This window comes from Hydra vulgaris, chromosome 13, assembly GCF_038396675.1.
Source record: "Hydra vulgaris chromosome 13, alternate assembly HydraT2T_AEP".
Classification (NCBI taxonomy): Eukaryota; Metazoa; Cnidaria; class Hydrozoa; order Anthoathecata; family Hydridae; genus Hydra; species Hydra vulgaris.
Genome location: NC_088932.1, coordinates 52,769,861 through 52,796,336, shown reverse-complemented (window position 1 = coordinate 52,796,336; position 26,476 = coordinate 52,769,861). Strand labels below are relative to the sequence as shown.

General features: G+C 26.4%; 1 long non-coding RNA gene across 1 annotated transcript in view; it reads right to left on the bottom strand.

Annotated features, from left to right (window-relative positions):
• The window catches only part of LOC100205385 (nuclear receptor-binding protein), a 31,031-nt gene extending 5,508 nt beyond the window's left edge, over positions 1–25,523 (bottom strand). Inside the window, exon 1 of the long non-coding RNA XR_010643341.1 lies at positions 25,503–25,523. This is a non-coding gene — a long non-coding RNA (nuclear receptor-binding protein). The remainder of the gene's footprint in view (positions 1–25,502) is intronic.
• Positions 25,524–26,476: the final 953 nt, after the last annotated feature.

The following is a 26,476-nucleotide window of genomic DNA, read 5'->3' as shown; positions in this document are numbered from 1 at the left end:
TAAAAAATTTATAATGCTTTAGCATTTCCAGGTCAACTAACAAAGCCCCGCTATAATCAATGTTAGCACATTTTGTTTTTTTAAAAAAAGGCTCCCTTTAAAATAGGTTCAGTTGATTTTTAAAGGCATGAGTAATATGACAGATACAATAGGTATTTTTTCAGGTACGACGCAATTGCAGAAGAAGAACTCTTTTTGTGCACAGTTACAATTGCTTGACGTTTTTTTCTTAATGACATCAAACATTTACATTCAAACGTTACTTTTCTAATGACATCAAATGTTTTAGACGAAAATTTGTTATAAACATACAGTAACTGTATGTTTATTGTTGATTGAGTAAGAAATAATAATAACAATATAAGTAATTTATAAAAAATGCTTTTGCATTTACAGGTCAACTGAAAAAGCCTAAAGTGTCAGTAAATTTCCTTTTTTAAACAAAAGTTCCCTAGAAACAGGTTTAGTGGATTTTTAAGGTAATACATTAGATACGATGGAGTTTGAAAGAGTATTCTAGTGAGGTACGACGCAATTGCAAAAGAAGAATTCTCTTTGTGCACAGCAATTGCTTGACGTTGTTTTTTAAATGACATCAACCATTTTCATTCAAACATTACATTTTCTAATGACATCAAATGTTTTACACGCAAATAGATATAGCAAACTTGTTCCGTTTCTTTGAAATTTTGCATTTTTTTAAAAGCATTTTAACCAATCGGAACTCATGTATAAAACCTATGAAATCTTGCATTAATTAATACAGTAAAATACCAAACAAACCTCTCATATTGTAAAATAAACTATTTCGTATAGTTAAGAAATAAAATATTATTTCTTAACTATACGAAACCCGTTTAAAAAACGAAAAAAAGCATTCAATGGAACCATTAATATTCGCATGTTATGTTGAGTAAGTTAAGTTGTTAAAAATTTAATTTTCGAATTTGGAAATTATTAATATATTTGTATGTACTTTTTAAAAATTATAACAAAGACATAAAAATACGATTGTGTTAATAAATGCTTGGCTTTTTGTTTTTGTCGGTCATTATTTTTTGTGTACTTGCATCTTTATAGTTTATTTTTTTATAAATGACGAAATTTATAACACTAAAAATAAAAATCAACTTAATTTTATTAATTGGAAAGACTCGTTAATAAAATTCATTGTATTTTTTTACTAATTTAAAATAAAGTTTTGAAAATTAAGAAAAAACATTTGCCGAAATTTAACACTCAATTATCGGTAAATGCTCGACTCATATAACAACAAAATTTTTTTTTGGATTGTAATATCAGTCTCTCCCTAGCTTTAACGTGTGAAAAATGAATTTTATCCGATAGTCATCAGGTGTAATTATGATCGTGTATGTTAATAACTTCCTCAAATTAACACCATCATCACCACACCTTCGTTCTTTTACTATTTAAACTCCTCACACCACCATCCTCAAAACCTGAGATTGTAGTAATTGCAATAGTAAAGGATAGCAACAATAGCAGATGGAGATTTCATGGACTAAAAAATGAACTTTTTCATACCATATAAACTTTATTAATATTTTATTTTTTGTTGGACTTGCAAAAAATACTTTTTTTAATTTTTAGTTTTTCATTATCAAAGAACATTGTTAAACTTTGCAGAACCATTATAATGCAGTTGTTACGTAATACATTTACAACTTGTTTTATTGCTAACGCCTGAATAAATACGAGCTGACGCCGAATAAATACTAACCAGATTAACCTAGCAGTTCTCGTAACCAATAAGTTGCTTGGGTTTATTATAAAGTATTATATATATATATATATATATATATATATATATATATATATATATATATATATATATATATATATATATATATATATATATACATATATATATATATATATATATATATATATATATATATATATATATATATATATATATATATATATATATATTTTTTTTTTTTTTTTTTCCTTTTGTTCTTTTTATTAAATTTTAAATAAGCATTTTGTCACTATATTTAAAATACAAATATATAATAATAAAAAATACACGCACAAATATGTTTTTTAATAACAATCGTTATTAAAAAACAAAGAAACGCTGGGACTCTTAGGAGGCCATACGGTCTTGTCGTCGTGTACCGCTAAGTATGTAATATTGATGTACGTGTTAAAGTTTATAAGATAATTACAAGGTAAATAATAAGTTAACAAAGTAAGAATTTTTTTTTATTTGACTTAAGCTTAAACTTTCTTTCTTTCCTTAAGAGTTTATATACTAGAAGAAAAACGAAAATGTAAAAAAATTAAAAAAAAAAATATTCCTTTATTAAAACAAGATGCTTTAAATCCTTTATTAAAATTCCTTTATTAAAACAAGATGCTTTAAATACTCAATCACAAACCGAGGACCTAAACTCTGGAATACACTTTTAAATAATGATCTTAAACCACTTTCTTCGCTTAATCAATCTAAAACTAAACTTAAGCAAAATCTTTTACTAAACGACAATGAACTAAATTTCTTCTGAAGCGTTTAAAATGAGAGTACTATTATTAATGATTTAGTATTAATAATTGTTTATTACTAAGATTGTCTATTCTAATACATAAATATGATAAATAATCTTATCTCTAGTCTAGTTTTTTTGTTTTTTCTTTTTTTTGTTTGTTTGTTTGTTTTTTCTTCTTTATTGTTGGTCTTTTTAGTAAGTAAAGTAAACTTAAGCGTTAATAAAAAAAAATAATTTATAGCATATGTAACTTTTACGGTTTTTATTAGCATTGTAATTTACGGTATATTTATTACGGGGCTTAGTGATAAGGCAACTATAGTCTTCTTTTTGCCCCTGTCATATATTGTTTTTTATTCATGAACATTGTTATTGTAAATACTATTAACGACGAAATATATAATAAAAAATAAAAAAAAATAAAAAAAAATCTATTATTTATGTAGATTACAGTTGTTAATGAAAAATATAAAATTTTTATAAATTCATGTTTAAATAGAGGGTAAAAAGGGAGCTCACTAAAAAATATCAGAAGTGTATTATTAAATCTTCAATTGTAAAAATGAGTTCTTTAAGCTTTCGTTTAAAAGAAAAGTAGTTACTTTGATGAAAAAAAAATATATATGTATAGTGTTTTTTGATGTTTGAGCTAAAATCCAAACATGGAACAAACTCCAAACATTTATGTGTTTATTATTATGTCAAATAAAGATGTTTTGCAAAAAATGCGATGATTGGAGTATTATAATTTTTAGGGATCACTACCAATTATCTAATTAGATATTTGGGCGCCCGAAATTTTTTCTTAAAGACACAGAGGTTTTAAAAAAGTAGTAAAAGTTCTCATATTACCGAGACCACTTGGTAATATGAGTATTTTAAATTAGCTCAAAAAAATAAGATTAATTAAGTAACAAAGTACCAACCTGACAATTAGAACTAATTTTTGGAATACAATGATACGTTATTAACAAAACTTATTATTAAAAGATCAAATTTTTAGCCACTTTTTGTTGAAACAATGCTACTATGTTTTCTGCTAAAAAAAAAAATGGTTCGTTATTATTTCGATTTTATTAACTCAAACCTTTGAACAATAAAAATTCAAATTTTTTGAATTTAAATTACAGAAAAATATTTAGGATTGTTAAAATATTAAAATTTTTTTACCATGTTTTGTATTTATTCAAAAAGCAATTAAAGTCACTGCAATTTTAGGACTCTAAACTAGGTAATTTCAATGAAAAACACTGGGTAATTTGAGCATGCTCATATTACACAAAAATGACATCTAATAAAGTTAAAACTAAATGTTTCTATGCATTGTTTTTCAAACAAAAATGGGACGGATTTCTAGTTAACATATTTTTCTTTATGAAAAACTAAATTTCATTACTTTAGCATCAAAATTTTGCGCCACTAAATTATACATGTGTGATGATAATATTTTAACAACGCAAAAAAATTTGTGTTTAATTAGATGAGAGCCGTTAATTACTGCATATAAATATACGCTAACTATTAGGGTTATGACTTTTTTTCAACCCCATGCTCCTGTACTGTAGTTTGATAAACTTTTACCTAAAAAGCACGAAATGAACTATTAGTTACATCTCTTTTGAAAAAACTTTACCCCACCAAACTACTATGTATTACATATAGTACTTATGTCAAAATCGATTTTTCAATGGCGAGGTGAACTTTTTTCAAAAGATATGCAAATAATAGTTCATTATGTGCTTTTTAGACAAAAGTTCATCAAACTACAGTACAAGAGCATGGGGTTGAAAAAAAGTCATATCCCTACTAATTATACTGGTACCTAAAGTCGATTCAAAAAATACAAAGCAATTTTAATTTCACTGCTTTCATCTTAGAAATCTTTTAGTATGCTCATATTACCAAGGTGCTCATATTACCCTAATCTACCCTATATTTATTTTATAAAATATTTTATATTTGTATTTTTTTATTTTTTGTTTTTTTATATATGCATTTTCACAACTACGTATTAGTTACAACTTTTTTCGCATCATAATATAAGCAAAGTATACTTCTGTTACAGAAGATTATATTTAACCAAATACTGCTAAAATATATCTAACAAAAAAACAGAAAAAATAACACTCAGTTAAAAAAAAAGAAAAATTAAAAAAATATAATTTAAAATAATTTTAAATTTAGCAAGCATTAGTTAAATACATTATGAAAGACATGTTAAGATGGACTATATTGTTATACGAAATTCGTAGAAGACTGAATAAGTATTTTAATCGAGAACCTTGGGGTAATACGCAAGATACGCGTAATCGAGAACCTTGGGGTAATACGCAAGATACGCGTAATCGAGAACCTTGGGGTAATACGCAAGATACGCGTAAACATTGTGATTTTTATACACAAATATTTAAAATATTATTGTGATAAAATTTTGTTTTGTTTTTTCTAGTTGTATTATGATTTGTTTGTGTGTATTTTTTTTAAATGTTTTTAGATATATAAATCCGACTTTTCTCACGTTGTAGATTGTTTTAGTTATTTTGATTTATCATGTGAACTAGAACAATTCTATATAATTATCTATATTTCGGAATTAATTTGTTATAAAAATAGGGGCCGCGATAAGAGAATTGAGAGTTTTTTTTTCGGGGTACGATAAAGTTACCAGTTGCTCTTGTGTTAAACTTATTGGTAATTGTAAATTGTGAAGGAACTAATCCCATTTTGTATTTTAACATAAATAGTATATTAGCATAGATATTAATTAAATAAACGCTCAGCGCTTTCATTTCTTTTAATAAAGGTTTAGCATGTGTGTGTTTGTTTTTATAATGCATTGTTTCTTCCGTTGATAAAGAGACATTAATTTTGTTTTATGTGTGCTTCCCCAAGCAATGTTAGCGTATGTAAGATGACTATGTATAAACGAAAAGTAAAGAATTTACAGGTTTTTTTGTGATAAAAATGGTCTAACTTTGAAAAGTAAACCAAGATTTTTAGATATTAGAGTGTTGATGACCTTTATTTGGGCTGTTTACGAAACATTTTTGTCTAAAACCACTCTAAGAAATTTATTGTTTGGGTTCTTTCAATATTGTTAAAATCGATATTTAAAGAGGGAAGAATTGATGGAAGTGCCTTTTTTTGTTGCTTTGAATGAAATAAAATATATTTAGTTTTTTGCACGCTTATTAATAATTTATTAGCACTGAACCATGTTTTAAGTTGTTGAAGCTCGAGGTTGACTTTGTCAAAATAGTCATCGATAGAAGAAGATGAATAGAACAGATTTGTACCACCTGCAAGCATTATGCAATCAAGATTTGTAGAGGCTCTAGGAAGGTCATTAATGTATATAAGGAATAACAAGGGAGCAAGAATTGATCCCTATTGAACACCAAATTTTACTTTTAATAACATTGAATAAGAAATATCGTCGATTATGACACATTGTTGTATAAAAATAAACTTTCATACGTTATTCTTTTTATAAAAACGTTTACGAGACAAAATTTGTCTGGAAGTGAATACGGGTGCTGAAAATATAAAATGTTGAAGGGGCTAAAATCTTTTTTATGTTTTTGTTACAAAGACATAAAATTAACATATCAAAATACGTAAATTTTGTAAATTTCTTCTATCTAAATTATATTTATTGATTGGTGTGAGCTGTTGTCTCCCGCCAATAACACACACCAATCAATAAATAAAAAATTTATATAAAAGAAATTTACAAAATATACGTACTTTAGATATGTTAGTTTAAAAATATATTATTAAATTTAGGTGCTAATTACATTAAATTAATTTAAATTATGTCAAAATTTGAATAAATTTGACTGATTAAATAACGCCAGATGGCTGGTGAAGTGCGTTAACAAAAATAATCTAGTAGTGAATACAGATAGATTTTGAAAAAAATGTTTATTTTTTAATCTTAAATTAGATTAAAATTCATTAAATGAAAAAAAAAAATTTTTCAGGAAGATTGCCATTTAATCAAAAGCGTCAAATATGGAAAAAAAAGTTTTAACTAGTTTTCGCTTCCTTTTATCTCATTTCAACCTACTTAAAAAAATTAGCAAAGAAGTGTGAAGTAAAATAAAACTTCTTAAACGAACATTGATTGAGTTGAAATCTAAGCATTTGGTATCATTTGGTAGCAGCCGGTAACATATTTGGTATTTTATTATTTTTTTTAGGTACCCCAAGAAGTCCTTACGGTCTTATCACAGAGCACCGCAGAAGAGCATTTGAAAAGAAGTTTACGCCTTCTTCCTTACCGATGTTTTAAAACGTTTTTCTTTTCCCAGATGTGGCATTGAACAACGGATCTCTAGCTTCTAAGACAAGCTCGCTAACCATTGCGCAACGGCTCCAAAGTATAAGTATTAATTGGTAGCAGTCTCTATATATTTATATATTTAGTATCAGTTGGTAGGAGTCTGTAACAAATTTGGTATAAGTTAATTCTAAAATTATGATCACGTTAAAAAAAATGTTTTTCGAAAAGTATAAAAAACCCTTTTGTTTAAAAAAACGCTCTCTAATCGTTAAAACCAACTTATTGGTTTGTTTTAGATGTCCATAATTTTGTCATAAAAACAAAAAAAGGCGTTTCTGTAAATTACATTATATTTACTTAACCGGATTAAGTTTACTCTAAATAGGAAAACACTGTTTTCAAGTAAACTAGTATATAAGATTTTTACACAAGTATATAAGATTTATAAACAAGTATATAAGATTATTTTGAAAGTAACGTAAACAATAAAACTCAGGTCTTGTAATTGGTTGTTATCGTGTGATTGTGCAATGAAGTGTGAACTAAAAAGTTTAATGATAAAAACTCTAAAATTAAATAATAATAGAATAAATACTCTGATTAGATTATTGCTTTATATATTTTAGTAAAAAATCTCTATTAAGTTAAGAGTTTCTGTTTTTTTTATCCAAAAGTAAATGAAAAGAATACAAGAGTGCAAAAGATCAATATTGCAAGAGAGTAAGAGAGTTCAGTACATACCGCTGTTGCAATTTTGCGGGCATACGAAAAGAAGCTATATTGGCTTCTACGCTAGCAAACTCATAATCAGCAAGTAAGAGTATTTGGCTAAAGAGTTAAAATATTGGGCTTAAATGGCGTTATTTTTTAGCAAATTATATTAAAAAATATTACTTATAGTTGTATTTATACTTATTATTGGTGCATAAGTTAAATAATTAAATATAAAAAACATTGAGAACTTAGGCGAAATTCTAATGAAATTCTCGGAAATATTTTTTTGATAAACAAAAAAGTCTTTCGATGGTACAAACGTCAAGAATGATTTATGGGTCTTCATCAATATCAATGAGTTCATTAAACTTCCCTAATTAAACTAGGGTTACCAATAACAACTGTAAAAATTGAGGTAATTGGAATCTAGAAACAAATATATATATATATATATATATAAATATATATATATATATATATATATATATATATATATATATATAAATATATATATATATATATATATATATATATATATATATATATAAATATATATATATATATATATATATATATATATATATATATATATATATATATATATATATATATATATATATATATATATATATATATATATATATATATATATATAATTGTAACTGTAACAATTGAGGTAATTGGAATCTAGAAACAAATATATATATATATATATATATATATATATATATATATATATATATATATATATATATATATAATTTTTTGCTCGCCTACCTCAAATTTGTGAGAAATGAAAAAAGTTTTTAATTCCGTCATTTAAATTACCTTTATTTCAACTTATGTTAATTGAAAGGCTTTAAAATCAGTGAATTTTTTCAGATTTTTTAACGCCATATAAAATTTACACCCCCTTTAGACTAAAGATTTTGTTAACTACATAGCAAAGATTCCTGAAGGTTACCTAAGGTCTTTTATTAAAAAAAGGAACCAATTGCAATATTCACTGCTCTTGCATCATAATACAGTTTTGAAATACTAATTTTATATGTCTTTGAGTTCTAAATTTTTTTTTATTTGTCATTAACTCAATTAGAGATTTTTGTAGTTTCCAGTCCTTTCTACTGAATGTTGTTTATATAATACTGATAAGACTGGTGTTTTATGCATCAGTCTTATTAGCATTATATGAACAACATTCAACAGAAAGAATCAACTACAAAAATCTCTCATCACAAAAGCAGATAATATTTCCTGCAAAAGGAATAAGTTCCACTCATTATATTTCCTTGCAAATAAATGTAAAAAAAAGCAAATAAATGAGAGCACAAATTGTAAAACAATTTTTGTACACAAGTTACAACCTGTAGATAAACAGATTTTAGTAAACCGTCACCAAAATAGATACGGATGAATTCTAAAGCCAAAATTACAAATAATGATATCACTGGTCTTCTAGCCAGTGCATTTTCAAAAGCTACTCGCAATGAAATAGTTCAAAGTGGATTAAATGCACCAGCTTTCATCAGATAATAAAACTCTCACAAGCATTGCAACAACACTAAGTTCAACCGATGACCTCCAGCATCATTATTGCTTCTACAACATCTAATATCATAGCAAACAATTTAAATATATTATTAACTTCAAATGCAGCTAACAAACCATCAATACCTGATCTTTTACATGTTTCATCTCCTATTCCTAATTTTTCTTACAATTTTTCTCTAAAAAAAAAGGCCAAAGAAGTGAAATACTTACTTCATCTCGCTCATTAAATTTATATCGTTTTTCAAACTTATATTGTTTAACAAATTTATACTTATTTTGAAACAACTGATTAAACTGACATTAAAATTTGAAAAAAAAAAATTAAAATTGATTGAAAAAAAGAAAAAGAAAAAGTGGGGTACTTAGTGAAAACTAAATGAATGTGGAGAAAACTTTGATAAAGATTGGATTCAATTCATTGCATGTAAATATTGGACGCACAATCAGTCAATCAGTTATTTTGATGTTTGCACTTGTGATTATTAACGTTGCGATATTTTCCTGATGTTAAGAAATAATTTAAACTAAGTAGTGAGTGTTTATCTGGAAAATACTACTTTTTGTGGTTTCGATTTACTGATGAGTATTATTTTTTATCTGTGATTTAATAAAGCATAATACGTTGTTTACTTTTATATCAATAAAGTGACTTACAATTGGAGAAAAAGCTTTTTTAAAGTGTTTTGAATATTTTTATATTTATTTTCATTAGTAGAATGCTGATGTTTTTTAATTCAAAATAATGGTTTTTAAAATGCTTTTTTTGTTTCTTTCGCTTTATATCAAGAAATAGACTATCGGGGATTTTAAGAAATATGTTGAGAACCTTTAAAAACAAATTAATTTGCGCCAAAATAATTCGGCAATATTCCATAATCCTGTTTAATTAGTCATAAAAAGTTGTTTTAATATTACTTCTGCCTTATGATTATGGGCATTGATAAAATGTGGAAATAGGGAGATTTTCAACAGGTAATGTGAGGTAATAAAGTGCGGAAATAAGGTTAGTGGCTTGGATTCTTTTGTACATACATCGGCTGATTTATGGAAAACATGCAAAAAAGTACTACTACATTGACTGAGAGTTTAAGTTAAATGGCGATATGGTTAGGGTTAAGAAAAAGTTTTCCGCATTTATTACCACATTTCTTCTCGCATTTTACCCTTTGAAAAATTTTCACATTTCCACCTTTTACTCGTGTCCTTTGATTATTAAAGCAAGAAAGTGGTAAAATGCAAGTTAATATGTTAACTTTGAATCTGATCTTTAAAAAAGAATCACGTTCAAGTTCGGGACTTTTATTTTATGTGAACTATTAAAAAACATTAAAATTATTTTTTCTAATCAATAAATATCTTCCCTACATCTTCCCTATATTCCTATAAGTTCTCCTACATCCTGCTACATTATACTGATCTCTTAAACCTTTTGATTAACTTATTTTAAAAGGTTTTTTTCCTATAATAAAATAGGTATATAATCACACTTAAATGATTATAAGTTAGTAAATATCCCAACTAAGCTAGGCCTAAATTTGTTTAATGGAGATTACGGATTAATTGTTTCAAAAGATGTAAAACTAATTAGAATATTAATCATGTTTTGCAAAGCACCCTCGTTTCTCACAACCATAAAGCAGTATATATGGTAGCAATTATACTTTTTTACAGTAGTCTAACAATTTTAACTTTGAATGAAAAACAAACAACAATAAGCAATTTCGAAATGAAATTTATAATATATAAAATTAATATTTTTTTAATTTCAAATAATTTAATACTTTGATAGTTATTTACATATTAAACAATTAAATTCACGGTTACCTAGACCGTTACCTACACGGTTACTATATTTTGAAAGGTTCCTGACATTCCACAGAATGAAATTAACAATTATTATTTTTGTTTTTTTTGTTTTATTAACGTGTCTATTAAACTAGAATGAACACCAACAGCGAAGGAAATTTAAAAATTACCTGTTATAATGAAATAGAAAAAACGTTTTTATTTAGCGAAACTTAAAACTTGCTTCTGTTCTGTTCATAATGTCTGGAAATTTTCATAATAAATAAACTGAAATAATAATAAAGTAAATCAAATTATAACGTAAATATATTAAATGAGTCAAACGATCCTGAGTATGATTCTTTGGGGTTTTGTCCAAAAATAAAATCTAAAATATCACTTTTTCTTTTGATTGTTTAGAAACGAAAAAAAGAAAAAAATTCTTTTATAGCAACAATATTTTACTATAAATAAGCAAAGTGTTTTTAAACTACAATAACAAATACTTAATACGTATTGTGTAAAAAAAAAAAAATGTTTTTTAACATCTATTTTTCTACCTAAAAAACAAAAAAAACAAAAAACAAATAGAAACTTATATAGGATTTTTATATTTCTTGTTTAGTTTTTCTTTGAAGTTACGATTTAAAAAAACATTTTAATTTAAACAAGTTAAAAATTTAATTGAAAACAAATTAAAATAAAAAAACAAAACAAAAAAAGTTTGTTTACAAATAAGGGCTCAGACCTTGATAAATTTTTAACTATGAAATGGCATTTCTTAATAATGAAATTTGTGAAGGAGCCTTATTCTTTACACAAAAAAATTAAACTCAAAAACACTAAACAGTAAATTAAGAGTTTCTATTAATTTTATAAAGCTATATCTAAAATTCAACACGACCTATTCTGTTCAATTCATCTCACTTCACATTTAAACATTCTCTATTTATATATTTAAGCGCGTTGTTATGCTTCGTGAAATCTTCAAAGAACCAGATTATATCTTTGTTATGCTGATTGTACTTCTTACAGCATGTACTGAATAATATTTGAAAATTTTGAAGTTTAAAGCACGACATTCACATTTATGACATGAACATTTTAGTGTCAGAATCTTTGATAATTTCGTCGAGGGTGAATGTAAGAAGTCAAAAGGAGGAATGAAAGATGTATAAGGGTAAGTCCATGAATCAAAGTTGAAATTTAAAGCCATACTTCAAACTTAAAATTAGGCTTATGCATAGAATTGAGATTTTACATAGGGCAAACATAAACTCAAGCTATGCTTAAAAACCAGCAAAGTTTTACCGGTTTTCAAGTTCAACTTGAAAAGCTACTAGAAAAGGCATAAATCATATCCGAATGTAAAAAGCAAACTTGAAATTTTTAGTTATACTTCAAACCTGAAGTTTGACTAGAGCTCAATGCAAGAATTGATCTTGTACTAAATTCGTACTTGAAAAACAAGATTCCAAGTTGCTTTTTAATTTTAGTACAGACCAGTTATCTTGAAAGCAAACATAAAATTAAAAAAACTTGAAAATCTTCAAAAACCACATTCAAAATTTTTAAAACATAATTAAATGCGCGAGGATAAAGAAAAAAAAAAGATAATAATAATAATTAAATTACTTATATTTTTAACGATTAACAAAAGAAAAAAACAATATTTAACATTTTCTCCTTAAGTTCTGTTATTATTTTGTTATTTGCTCAGTTTCAAGATATTTTTATTATTTTTGAAGACTCTAGACTGCGCGCAATTAATCCCAAAGAATGAATGGTACGAGTCTGAAGGCGCCCATTTTGTTATTGAACAATAAATATTTTTAAATAATCAAAACAGGAAGCTACAAAAACAGATTTTGAATTATTTTTCATTTAATTAATAAAACTGGAAAAAACAACAAAAAAGAAACATATAGATCATTTGAAAACTTAGAAAAAGTTGAAAACTTATCTTAAAACATTCCTGAGCAAAACTACAAATCCGAAAAAATATATTTACACAGTTTAGTATTTTAACGTAACCCTGATCAACTATGCTTCAAATAATAATGCTACGAGTTTTATGAATACTGTTCAAAATAATTAATTTATCTCTACATTTGACTACAAGAGTAACGAACAGGTCTTCAACTCTACTTGTTACTAATATAACTAATAACTTTCATAACAACGGTCTTTAACCAGGTATAATTTATTATGACTTACCAGTTTTCTACATTCTTGGCTACCAATAACATTATAATTAACATTATTGTCTCTAAATCCACAATTTTTAAACAGCAGATAAATGAAAATTTATTAAAATAATTTAAACACCTTTTGAATATATTGCGTTGATTGGAATATAGTACTGCAATTAATTGAGGCTATCAACACATATAACTTGCATAAAACAATGCATACAACTTTGAAAACAATATAAAGCAAAATTTCCGTCAAGTTACCTTTTTTTTTTTTTGTAGGTGCCCCAAGAAGTCCTTACGGTCTTATCACAGGGCACCGCGAAATGAAAGTGCATTTAATAGGAACAGCATTTAATAGGGAGTACACAAAGAGCATTTAATAGGAAGTTCACGTCTCCTTCCCAACCGATGTCGCAAAACTTGCCCATAGGTGGGGTTTGAACAACGGATCTTAAGTTTTTAAAGCAAGTGCGCTACCACTGCGCCGTGGCTGCTCAAACCTTTAACTCTCCGGGTGTTTAAAAGCATTCTAAAATCCTCAAAAAATAAGTAAAAGTTATAAAACATCTTTAAAAAAATAAGAAAACTAATAAAAGCCAATGTTAACCTAATGCTTTCCTATTATTGATTCTAGAATTCAACAATAAATTTTTTTAATATATATATATATATATATATATATATATATATATATATTATATATATATATATATATATATATATATATATATATATATATATATATATATATATAACAAATTATTATTAGGCATAGTGGCTTTTTCATGCATTAGGCAAAATAAGTTTTTTTTAATGTAATCTCGGTATGAGGTGCGTATTTTAATTACTTTAACTATCGAAATTTTAATTTATCCTAAAGTAGTATGGAAGTATGTAGCCTAATCTGATCTGGATCTAGGTATAAAATGTCAGGAAACTAGTTGTGCAAAAAAATTGGTAAACAAGCCGATAAATTGCATAAGGGATCATCCACAACTTACGTAACGCAAACTTTTACAATAAAGAAAACAAAAAAGATCAAAAGTTTTCCCTCGCAGAGTCTTAATTTAAATAAAAAATCAAAATAGGCTATCAAGTGAAATAAAAACCGCTGCGTAAAAGAGGTTAATATCTCCTACTTCTGTTTTTAAAATATATTTTGCGTTGCGTAATTAATGGACAATTCCAAAGGATTTTGCAGTTAGCATTGTAAAGTTCTTTATGTGCTTTACTTATGATACTTATGATACGAATAGCTTTAGAGCAGAAGGATGTAGTTTTATTAAATGAAATTTGCAAGAAGTTGTCTTATGTAGTAAATTCTTTATGTTTTCTGTATAAAGAAAACCTGCATTCATCTTAAGCAATATTTCTGTTCAGAACCAAACCTCAAAAGCTCAAAATTGGGTAAACTTTTACCCAATTTTGAGCATTTGATTCAGAAAGCTAATAATCGTTTATAATGCATTATTTACTTTATTCTATCATGCAATAATGCAACAAATTATCTTCACTGAAGATAATTTGTTGCTTTATCTGCAGTTTTATGAATTTGTAAAAAGTAAACAAAAATTTTTCTCTTTTTGTTACATTATAAAAGCATATGCAAGGTAAATTACAAACTGCTAGCATAGTTTTGTGATAATGCTTTTATGTTTGTATGTGTAGACATATATTTTTTAAAATATAGATAAAATATAGATAAAATATATTTGAAAGATGTCAATTATAATATAAGCAACACTTTTTCCAAATAAAATACAACTGATTAATGCTGCCTTAAACTTGATTTCTTGCAGTAATTGTCAGTTATATATTTTTAGTTAATCAGCCTTATTTTATTTAAATTATACTGTTGATGGTTGGTGCCAAAATTAAGTAGTTTTAAGCACCGTCTAAGAGTTATGATTTTTATTGGTTCAGTTATTAATAATGTGTTACCTGCGAGTTACCTTTATTTATAATCAAAAAAAATTCTAAAGGATTGTAAAGTTTGTTTGTAAAAGTTTTGTTTGTATTATTTGAATTTATTTTAGATCAAATCTAGTAACTGTTTTTAATAGTTTAGTATTGTTAGGTATTGTTTAAAAGTATTTTTTAGTTGGTGCTTTACGGGTTCTTATCTCAATAGAATTGTATCTTAATACGACGTTTTATTCGAACATCCAAAATTTAATAGTATAATTAGCAGTGGTGAGTGAATATTTTCTTTTAAAACATTTTGAAAACTTCATTATCTGAATCTGTTATTTATCTGTATTATCTAAAATGTTTATAAATATTTGCATATTTCCAAATGGAGTTACATAATATAACTAGCATAATTATATAGTATAATTAGCAGTGGTAAGTAAAAATTTTCTTTTAAAAACATTTTGAAGGTTGCATTATCTAAATCTATTAATTATCTTTGTTATCTAAAATGCTTATAAATATTTGCATATTTCCTTATGGAGTTACACTGCCAGTGCTATAGCCCTGGGGCCCACAGTTTTGGAGGCTTCGGTTCATAGAAAAATATATTGTTAAAAGAAACTCTAAAAATAAATATTTTGATTAATCATAAAAAGAGGTCTGCTGCTTTAAAACAGCCCAGGGTCCCAAAAAGTCTTAATCCACCACACATTGCCATAATATATCATATTTTATATGTAATCCAGAAATAATAATGTTTAGGGAAAAGCAGTTTGCTAATTGATGATTCTGCATAAAATATCGTACACATGAATAGGAAGGAACCTTGACGTGGTTCATGTGCTTTAAACAAATACCTTCCAGACAGATACTCTTTCAACCTTTATACTGTGAAGATGGAGCATCAGCATATATTCTGAATTTAGTTTATACTCAATAAAAAGAAATTTGACTGTATTATTATTGTTCCGAGAGTAGTAATATTCAGGTTATAAAATTAATCATTTTAAAATTAATTTTGAGTATTAAAATTGTTTTTAGTGTACACTGTGGATTTCAAAAACGAGATATATAATTTTTATTTCAATTCAATTTAAATTTGTGGGTATTTTTTATGGAAAAGATAACGGCCCTAAATTAGTAAGGGTTTTTAACATACATGATAAAAAAATTTGAGACGAGATTTTTATGACTCAGTCATAAAACTCTTTTTTGCAAAGTAAACAAGGAGGGATTTCATAATAAATAAGGTGAAGAGAGATTTTTTTGAAACTATGAACTCGTGTAGATGGGGAAAAAATCACGTTCGGTAAATTGATAGAGGGTGTTTTTTGGCACCTGACAGTAGTTGTACATGAAAGGATATGGAGTTGTGAGACTGGTTGCGGTTCGGGGTGTGGGGAGGGAGGGGAAGGAACACAAACACAAAAAATTTCCCCAAAGGAGAAATAAATTCTAGATCTGCCTCTGATACATATATATATATATATATATATATATATATATATATATATATATATATATATATATATATATATATATATATATATATATATATATATATATATATATATATATATATATATATAATTAATTAAAAAAGTAAGATGAAAAAAACAACTTTTTTACGGTACTTAAAGTTTCATGCCGTTTGCGGCACTCATCAGCCATATATTTAAATCAAGAAAAAACCGTTCAAAAATACAATTAAAAAACCGTTACAAAATTAAAAAAACAATGGAATGAGTTCTGACGTCAAATAATAATAATAGTAATAATAATGACAATAATAATAATAAAAATAAAAATAATAATATGGAAAAACATCTTTTTTAATCGCCAGTGTCATATTGGGACAGAAGGAATCTGTTTCTATGTCTACACTTAGAAACAATCTCACTCCTTTTATTCAATAAATTAGTACTTTTATAATAAAGAATTTCATATTTTTCGGTGAGACATAATTTGCAAGATTTAGATGTTGGATTATATGCTTTACATCGCCTGAGAATTTTCCACTTAACTATAAGGACTAAATTAGCTTCTTTTAACGTCCATACATGTTTTGAGAGTTCAGTATCATTTTTGTATTTAGAGATGTTAAATGATTTAACGTGATTAGCGTATCTTAATTTAAAAGGAGTCTCACTTATCCCAATGCAGGATTTTTCATTAGAAGATGAATCAAGATTATCAGTTGTAACAGTTGTTTGATATACAATGTTGCTTGTTAAACATTTATTAAACAACAGACAGAGAATTTTATTATAGAAGTTACAGTCCTGTTGATTAAGGTTTGTATTGTTGCATAAAATGTATTTGTTGTGCGAATTTATAATAGATTTTACACTTGGCATACAACTGTAACTAACTTTGACTGTGTTCCTGTTAAAGATTTTATGCAGTTTATTATTATTAGGAAAATGTTTGTCAATAAGTTTCAAAAAACATTTTCCCAGGTTGGTGCTAACGTTTTTACTAAATGGAGGGTTAAACCAAATGATGTTGCGGGCTCTTTTCCGTTTTGGAGTTGATATTGTTATAGGATTATATGTTAGACTACATTTATAACCAGACTTTAATAAAGCTTCATTATATAGAGGAATAGTATTTTGAAATATTTCTTTGTTAGATGAATTTGTAGACAATCTAAGTTCAATCGAACGTGGTATTTGTTTTAATATATTCGGCGGGTGATTTGAATCAGCATGGATGTAATTCAATGTATTATCAGGTTTGAAATAAGGTTTAAAAGTGCAGTCACTAAGATTTAGAGTCACGTCAAGGTAGTTAACAATTTTCATGTTGCATTGTATAGAAATCCGTAAGCCATTGCATTTAAATATTTCGATAATATGCTTTTTTATTTTTTCCATTTGAGTACCGCTTTTATTACTAAAAACTGCCAAGCCATCGTCACGGTATAAACCAACCTCAAGCTTGTTATAAAATTTTGAAATTTGAAAAAGAAGAAATATTCCTACCAGCTCACAAACCTCTGCATCGTCGAACGCTCCCATGGAAACAACAAATAAACCGCTTGATTGCTTTATCCAAACTTGATCATTATTAAAAAGCAAAGACTTTCTTGCATGAAAAATTAGTGATAAGTTTTCTTTATTTAATGTTAGGTGTTGCTTCGCAAAATTGATAGAGTTTTTAAGAAGTGTTTCACTGATAGAAGGGTAGAAGTCAATAATATCAAAAACTAAAAATTTATAAAGGTGTTTATCTTTTATGGCCTTAAACCAATCGATAACATTTCGAGTGTTTTTCCATTGATTTAATTATAATATATTTCTTAGGTCTGTATTAATTTTAGAAAGAATATCTTTACTAATTCTACCAACCTCGTTTTTAGCAGGATTCAATAAACGGACAGTCGGATTGTTTTCAAAATTATCTTTATAGTCTTTTAAAGTGATAAAACAATCGGAAGATATGTTAATGTCAATTTTATTGAAAACTTCATGATTTTTAAAAAGACGTTTACCTTCTAAGTTTACTTTATTTATTATGTTTGAGTTGGATAATTTGTAGTTTGAAGTGATGGCATTTCTTAACAAGTGGTTGTAATCATTCTTAGATAGATTGTAAAGATTGGTCGTTTTATCAGCATACGTATAAGTTAGGTTAGATTTTCGAACACTGTTTATATCTTTTTTTAATTTATTTTGGAAACTACTGTGCACTTTTCGAAAATTAATGTGTTTTACAAGATCAATGAGTTCATTCTCAAAAGCTATCATTTCTGTAATTTGTTTTGGATGATTAGATGTTTTTAATCCGTAGTTATAATAAAAATTGTACTTACTATTTGAACTCTTGTTTAAAAAGAAAATTTTTTTTTTCTTTTTTTCTTTTTTTCTTTTTTCTTTTTTCTTTTTCTCTCAAAACATGTATGGAAGTTAAAAGAAGCTAATTTAGTCCTTATAGTTAAGTGGAAAATTCTCAGGCGATGTAAAGCATATAATCCAATATCTAAATCTTGCAAATTATGTCTCACCGAAAAATATGAAATTCTATATTATAAAAGTACTAATTTATTGAATAAAAGGAGTGAGATTGTTTCTAAGTGTAGACATAGAAACAGATTCCTTCTGTCCCAATATGACACTGGCGATTAAAAAAGATGTTTTTCCATATTATTATTTTTATTTTTATTATTATTATTGTCATTATTATTACTATTATTATTATTTGACGTCAGAACTCATTCCATTGTTTTTTTAATTTTGAAACGGTTTTTTAATTGTATTTTTGAACGGTTTTTTCTTGATTTAAATATATGGCTGATGAGTGCCGCAAACGGCATGAAACTTTAAGTACCGTAAAAAAGTTGTTTTTTTTCATCTTACTTTTTTAATTAATTATTTATTGATCTATTTTGAGATTATTTCACTTTATATTGATCACTCTCAAATCGAAAAAATTGATTATTATTACATAATCAAAACAACAATATACATATATGTATATATATATATATATATATATATATATATATATATATATATATATATATATATATATATATATATATATATATATATATATATATATATATATATATATATATATGTATATATATATATATATATATATATATATATATATATATGTATATATATATATATATATATATATATATATATATATATATATATATATATATATATATATATATATATATATATATATATATATATATATATATATATATATATATATATATATATATATATATGGCCAATTCCATAGTTCAATGACGCATCATGCGGAGAGATTTTTTTTAATAAAAATTTTTCTATAACTCAAAAATAATTTTTTATTACTCTAAATCAATCTTGAATTAAAATTTTATAATATAAACACAATTGTATTAACATAACACTGCTACATAGCAAAAATTAAAACATGAGTTCAGTGACGCAACGCGGAAAAAAGTGTTTTTTTATCAGCATACTTTTAAATGGAGTTTTCGCTGAAATTTTAATTCTTGCTTGACTTATTAGATTTTTTTGTTGTAATTTATTCATTTGGCAATAAGGTAGTCATAAAAAAAGCCACAAACAATAAAGTTTTCATATCGTTTTATTTTACAGAAAAAAAACTATCAGTTCAGTGACGCAACGTTCAGTGACGAAACAAAAATAAGAAATTAAAATCATTTTAAAATGTTTTGTTATTTTGTAATAAATTTTAATTATACTCAGGTGAAAATAGCTTCGGAACAACGTTATCATTCTGAACATAAAAATAATGTGATTTTGATATACCTTTGATTTTTCTTGAATAACTTAAAATTGAACTGAATCCAAGTTCATTTTTTTGTTGTCTTGTATCGTTTTCTGACATGTAAATTATAGATATTTGCAAATCTTGTAATGCTAACGCAAAATCTGCTGCTGACCTGATTTCGTATTGACTAGTTTTAACTCTCAGGGCTGCGATTCGCTTAACAGTAGCTCCTATTCCGTCAACCACTCCTTTCCCGTGCATCGCTGCAAAGAAATGCCAGAAGAATTTTTTATGAAAACGTTTTTCAAACACAACCATTGCAGCCATAATGCTTTTGTTTTTGAACTGAGAAGTGGCATTATCGCTGAACATGTGTACTTCTTTGACTTGATCAGCAATAAAGTGAAGGATTTTGTCAATGTACGGTATAACGGAAGACTTTCAGCCCAGTCAACTTGGATTACCGCAATTTCAGAATTAACACTCATCGAAACCTCCTTCAGTTTATTAAAAATGGTTGATTGGTTTTTCTTTGCAAATGCGTGTTTAACGAACTTATCACGCATCGCTGATATGTGTTGGATGAGTTCTGTTACAGTAGACTTTTTTGAAATTTTTTCAATGTTTGCATATGTTTTAGTTTCAGGCTTTCTCCACTCGTCCCAGGATACTTCGAAACCAAATGTATTAACAGTTTGCAAGTGTTTATCGAACTGTTTCATACCTTTGCATGCAACGCATTTGTCATAGGCGCAATCGTATGTGTACGCTTCACAAACAAAATTATTTATCATTTCAGATCCAACTTTGATTGAAAGCGCTTGAATTGATTTTGTTAATGCATTTAAGGCAAATCGCATATTTTCATGCAAACTACAAGCACAAACATTATGCGGAAATTTTGTAACTGATTTTACATTGCGTGGACGAAGGTCGCAAAACTTGCTGAGTCCAATTTTTATGTGCAGATGCTTTTCCTTGAATATCTCGAAAGCTTCTTTTAGCGTATTATATAAATGACGTATCTGAATATTGTTTGCTTTTCCGTCAGATAATTGAATTCGAGTGACATCTTTTTTGTTTGGTGAAATTTGGGAAACTTCATCTTCATTATAAAAGTTTACAACTGCTAAAACATCGCTTTCAGAAAGACCATACAGCTTTGAACATGCTGGAGGTAGACCCGAATTATCTTTACAAGCAGAGCTATTTGAAAGAATAGAAAGAATTTCAGATTGTTTCTCCTTTGAAGTTGGTAGTGCTTTTAAAACTTTTTTCATTGTATTTCCTCTTTGTTGAACGTTTTATAAGATGAGCTTGGTCTTTGATATTGATTTAAAAGTTTTCTTTTTAAAGCGCGACTTTTTAAAACTCATAATTTTGCTTTTGCAGCATAAGCTGCTTTTTTATTAGGATCGGCTTTCAATTTTTCTCGATATCTCTTAGATCTAACTCTGGACATTTCTTTCTTTTTATCAGCATTCCGAGAAACATAATTAGCTTGGTATTCTGCATAACTTAACTCACTTTTTCGAATAATAAAAAGAACAAACAGTTGCTAACATTCATCAAATTTATCTACTCGGTTCAAACATTTTCCACTCAAAATTTATTTTAACAATAATTTTAAGGTGTTTAAACTATAATTAAATAAATAAAACCTTTTGAAAAAAGATATTTTTAAACACGAAATTTATCTCTTCCGTCGTGAAAATAGCCATATATATATATATATATATATATATATATATATATATATATATATATATATATATATATATATATATATATATATATATATATATATATATATATATATATATATATATATATATATATATATATTGTTAAGTTTTTTTTTTTAGTTATTTAGGTGCTTCCAGAAGTCCTAGCGGTCTTATCAAGGAGCACTGAGGAACAACACTTAGCCAGGTAGTTCAAACCTCGTTTCTTACCAATGGATTGGTTGGTAACGAGGCGTGAACTTCCTGCTTAAACTCTACCCAAATTATCTTGAACTCAATCCAAATGTAGATTTTTTAAGTATTGATAGAAAAGACTTTAATGCTATAACACTAAATCGTTTAAAGTTATTAATAAATGTGTTTGGAGAACTAAACCGTTATTATCACTTATTTTGATTACATTTTTTATTTGTTTGAAAATTATTTTTAATTTATAATTATTTTGTTTAAAATAAAGCAAGGTCATCTTGAGAATATTAAATACCACCAAGATAGTAGTTGAGTAGCTCTTCTTAAATCAATAAACGATGCAGTCTTTCGAATAAGAAAATAAAAAGTAACAAATACGATAGTCTCGTATTTTTTAAAAAATAGAAGGATAAGGGTTGTTTTAATAACTATTAAAGAACCGAATAGTGATTTCGGTTTTTTAATTGTGGTATAACTGTTACCGAAGCAGAACTCTCAGAAAAACGAGCTATAAACAAAATACAATATATTCAATTTTGCATACAACTTGTGAGTTCGATGGAACTATCGAGGACGGGCAAAAGCTTTATAGAGTAAAGCTGAAAACTTTGGTAAACTTCATTCCACACCATGTTGAAGTTAATGGAATGATAATAACCCTTAATTTTGCCGGTTAAGAATTTTACTGCAAGAACTGTCAACGCAAACATATCCTCAGTACATCGTGTGCACCACCGCAGTACACTGTGTCCACCATCCAGTACACCGTGTGCACCACCAGTAAATGTTGCTGAAAAATAATAACTAACAAATAACCAGCGGAATTTAATTTTGGTCACACTATAAGCGAAAGTAAAAGCAAGCAATCATCGTTTTTCTGTTTTACACCAATGTTGCCTTTTTTCAGCTAGAGGAAAAGTCAAAATTTTATTTATTCAATAAATAAAACTAAATATATATATTCGAGAAAAGCAATGCAGAATTCCGAAATGAAAGTGACAAAATTATTTGATAAAATAGTGACGGGTGAGCGCATCTAACCGAGTTTTTGGGAGTATTTTGTTGAAAAGTTTTATACTTGAAATATTTGCAATAAAAGAGAAGTAGATTATAATAATATACATTAACAACATTGTAAATAATATAGTAATATAATTATCAGTAATAATAATAGGCAATAATAATAAAAACTCCAGTTATTCGTAATAATAATCAAAATAATAATAATACTAACGATAAAAATAACAATTCTATTAGTAATAACAATAGTAATAATAATGATAATAATAATAATTATTATTATTATTGTTATAATAATAATAATAAAAATAATATTAATAGTAATAATGACAACAATAGCAACAATAATAATAATAACAATGATAAAAATAGCAATACTTATAATAGTGAGAGTTGGAAATAAAATAGTGATATCAATTTGAGAAAAAGTTAAGAAAGAGCAAGTATTAGTAGTAATAAACCAGCATTAAAATGAAGAAAGTAGTAGAAAAGAATTTTAGAAAATATCAAGTATTAGTAGTTATAGACTAGCATTGAAGCGAATAAGTTTAAGATGGATAGTAGATAGTTAGCAGTAGAGTAGTATAGAAATTAAGAAGAATACTTGTTTAATAAAAAATTAAATAGACTGTTTAAAAAAGACTGTTTAACGTATTGTCTAATTCTTTTGATACCTTAAACAGTCAGATGGAAATGGCTTTTTCTTCCATTAAAAGGACAGCTCACTTCGGCCTATTGTTGAGCAATAAATTTTTAAAAATATTCAAACCTGTATTTTTTAATAAAACTGATGACAATATAAATTTTTTTTTAAAACCTAATAAAAATTGGTTATTAAAAACTTCTTTTTTGGGATTTTTTGAGCAAGTAATGATTACTATGGTTACAATTAAGTAATTAATTGCTTTAACGATTACAAGTTTTACTATTGGGATATTATTTGATCTCTCGGTGTAGTTAAGGCGATTTTTAATAATTACAGCGTCTGTATAATATTTTGCTGACTGCAACATATTTCTGTTAAATGATCAGGTCTATGAATCATGAAAAGATGTAAAAAATTAAAATGATAAATTTTGCCGTAACATAACGTCGGTATACAAGGAAAATGCATTAAGTCTATTTTTGGCAGTATGGAGTTATTTATACCACTCTTTAGTATTTTAAATTCTCTATCGTTTGATATACAGTAAATTTCAAAAAACGATGACCTTTTTTTGTGTAAGTCGGCAAAAATTGCACCCCCTTCCACACGACACATACTTGCGCCGGCCCTGGCGGTACATCATATACATTTTTAAAATTAGTATTTTTTAAATCGGGCTTCTAAATTCAAGATAGTTGTATAAAGTAATACTTTAATATTTTATGACACTTTCTTACTAGTTGAATTTTTCTCTTCTCTTTCTCTACGTCATTAATGTGTATAAAATAAAAAATTTATAAATTATACGCACGCTTAATGTCTACGCTAGTTTAATTGATGATTTTTCTGAGCTCTATATCGTGCGCATTCAGTTATTTGTTGATCGCTCAACTTGCCTCACACAATTGCTCAACTTACTCCGTTAGGGCAGGTTAACCAAATTTTAGCAGGTTAAATTTTCATTTTCATCTTCTTTGAGCCCCTGTCTGTTTAACTCTTTATTTTATAAAGATCATTGTAAAAAAGAACAGTTTTTATTTTTTATTGTATATACAAAAACGGTGCTTGTTGACAAGATTTTACTGTCTTCTTTGTTTCTACGGACATATTTTTATTTTTTTCTTGTATATATATGTTGATTATTTATTGTTAAACAGAAAAAAAAAAAAAAGCAAAAAAAAAAAAAAAAAAATCTTTTCAACAGTGAAAAAGTTATGTAAATCCGATGCACCGTTTATGAGATCTGTTAGATTTAGTAATAATTGCTAGCTATCGCTCTTCTCTAGACTTCTTTCATTAACCATGTATATTTTTGTTTTGGTTTATATTATCGTAATAAAAAGAAACATAAAAAAGTAAAACAAATAAAAACAAAATGCTGCTTTTTTAAACCAATATCTTGTTTCATTTAAGATATAAGCTAATTAAAATACTTTTATTTTAATTTTGGTAACAGACGTTTCACTTTTTGTTTTCAATAAAGTTGAAAATATATAAATAGTTATAATTAAAATTATGAACTTGAGTTTTTTAAAAAAATGCAAGTTTTGTGACGTAAATTTTAAATTTTATGAGGTTTTTTAAATTCGTGACCAGACAGCATATGACATGATTTACTCTGTTCTATAATTTTCTTTGTTAATTAAAAAAATAAAAAAATAAAAATTATATACAAATTATATTAGCTGAAAAAAATCGACTTACAGTTCTGGATGATGGCTTGTTAATGTAATGGCCTAAAGTAGTCACCTCGAATGAAATGAATAATAAAAAGCGTCAAGTGTTCTTAGAAAAAAAATGAAGAATTACAAGAGCAATAGAAAATGAATTATTTAGATTTCCTCAAAGTTAAACTTTTTTTTATCGGTATGATTGGATAAATAGATCACCGTAGGGAAATCGGGAATTCTACCGTTCCCGGTTAAATGCTATTCCGCAGTGCTCTGGGATAAGACACTAAAGATATCTTGGAGCATCTAATTGAAAGAAAAAAAAACGTCTAAAGGTCTGTAACCCACATTTAAAAACTATAAAAATCAAATAAATCTTAATTTAACTTTAAAAAAGGTTTGCTGAGAAATTAAAAAATCCATCGTTTTTTTCTAATATTTCCGTGAAGCGTAGGCATGAAGCACAAAATTCCATCAAATTTTAAAATATCAAACAACAAGTAGTTTAAGAATGTGAGAATATGATTTGATCAAATTTATTTTGAACTTTTATGAATTTTTTTGCTTGTTGCTTTACTTTCGGTTTACATTTAAAATAGAATAAAATACGTGAGCATTCATTTCTAGTATTAATTTTAAACTGTTTGATATCAAGTTTTGTCGAATTCAAAGTTCTGTTTATTTCGTTGTTACGCGTTTTTACAATAAAAATTATACCACAAAATGCAATGAAAACATCTCTCTACCAACTGTACAAAATGACACAATTGCCCCAATAATAACTTAGCTATTAAATACTTGAATAACAATTTAATTAGGGTAGAGCTGGGCATATTGGGACAGTGGGGCATAACAGAATAATTATGCCTGAAGCCTTACATCTCAGCTGAAATTTTTTTTTGATAAAACATTTTAAATTATTGTGCTTTTTTATTGTAAAAAAAAATTAACTTTAGAAATACCAAAATGCATTAAAAGTACCAAAATGCATCAGTAAGTTTGCGAAAA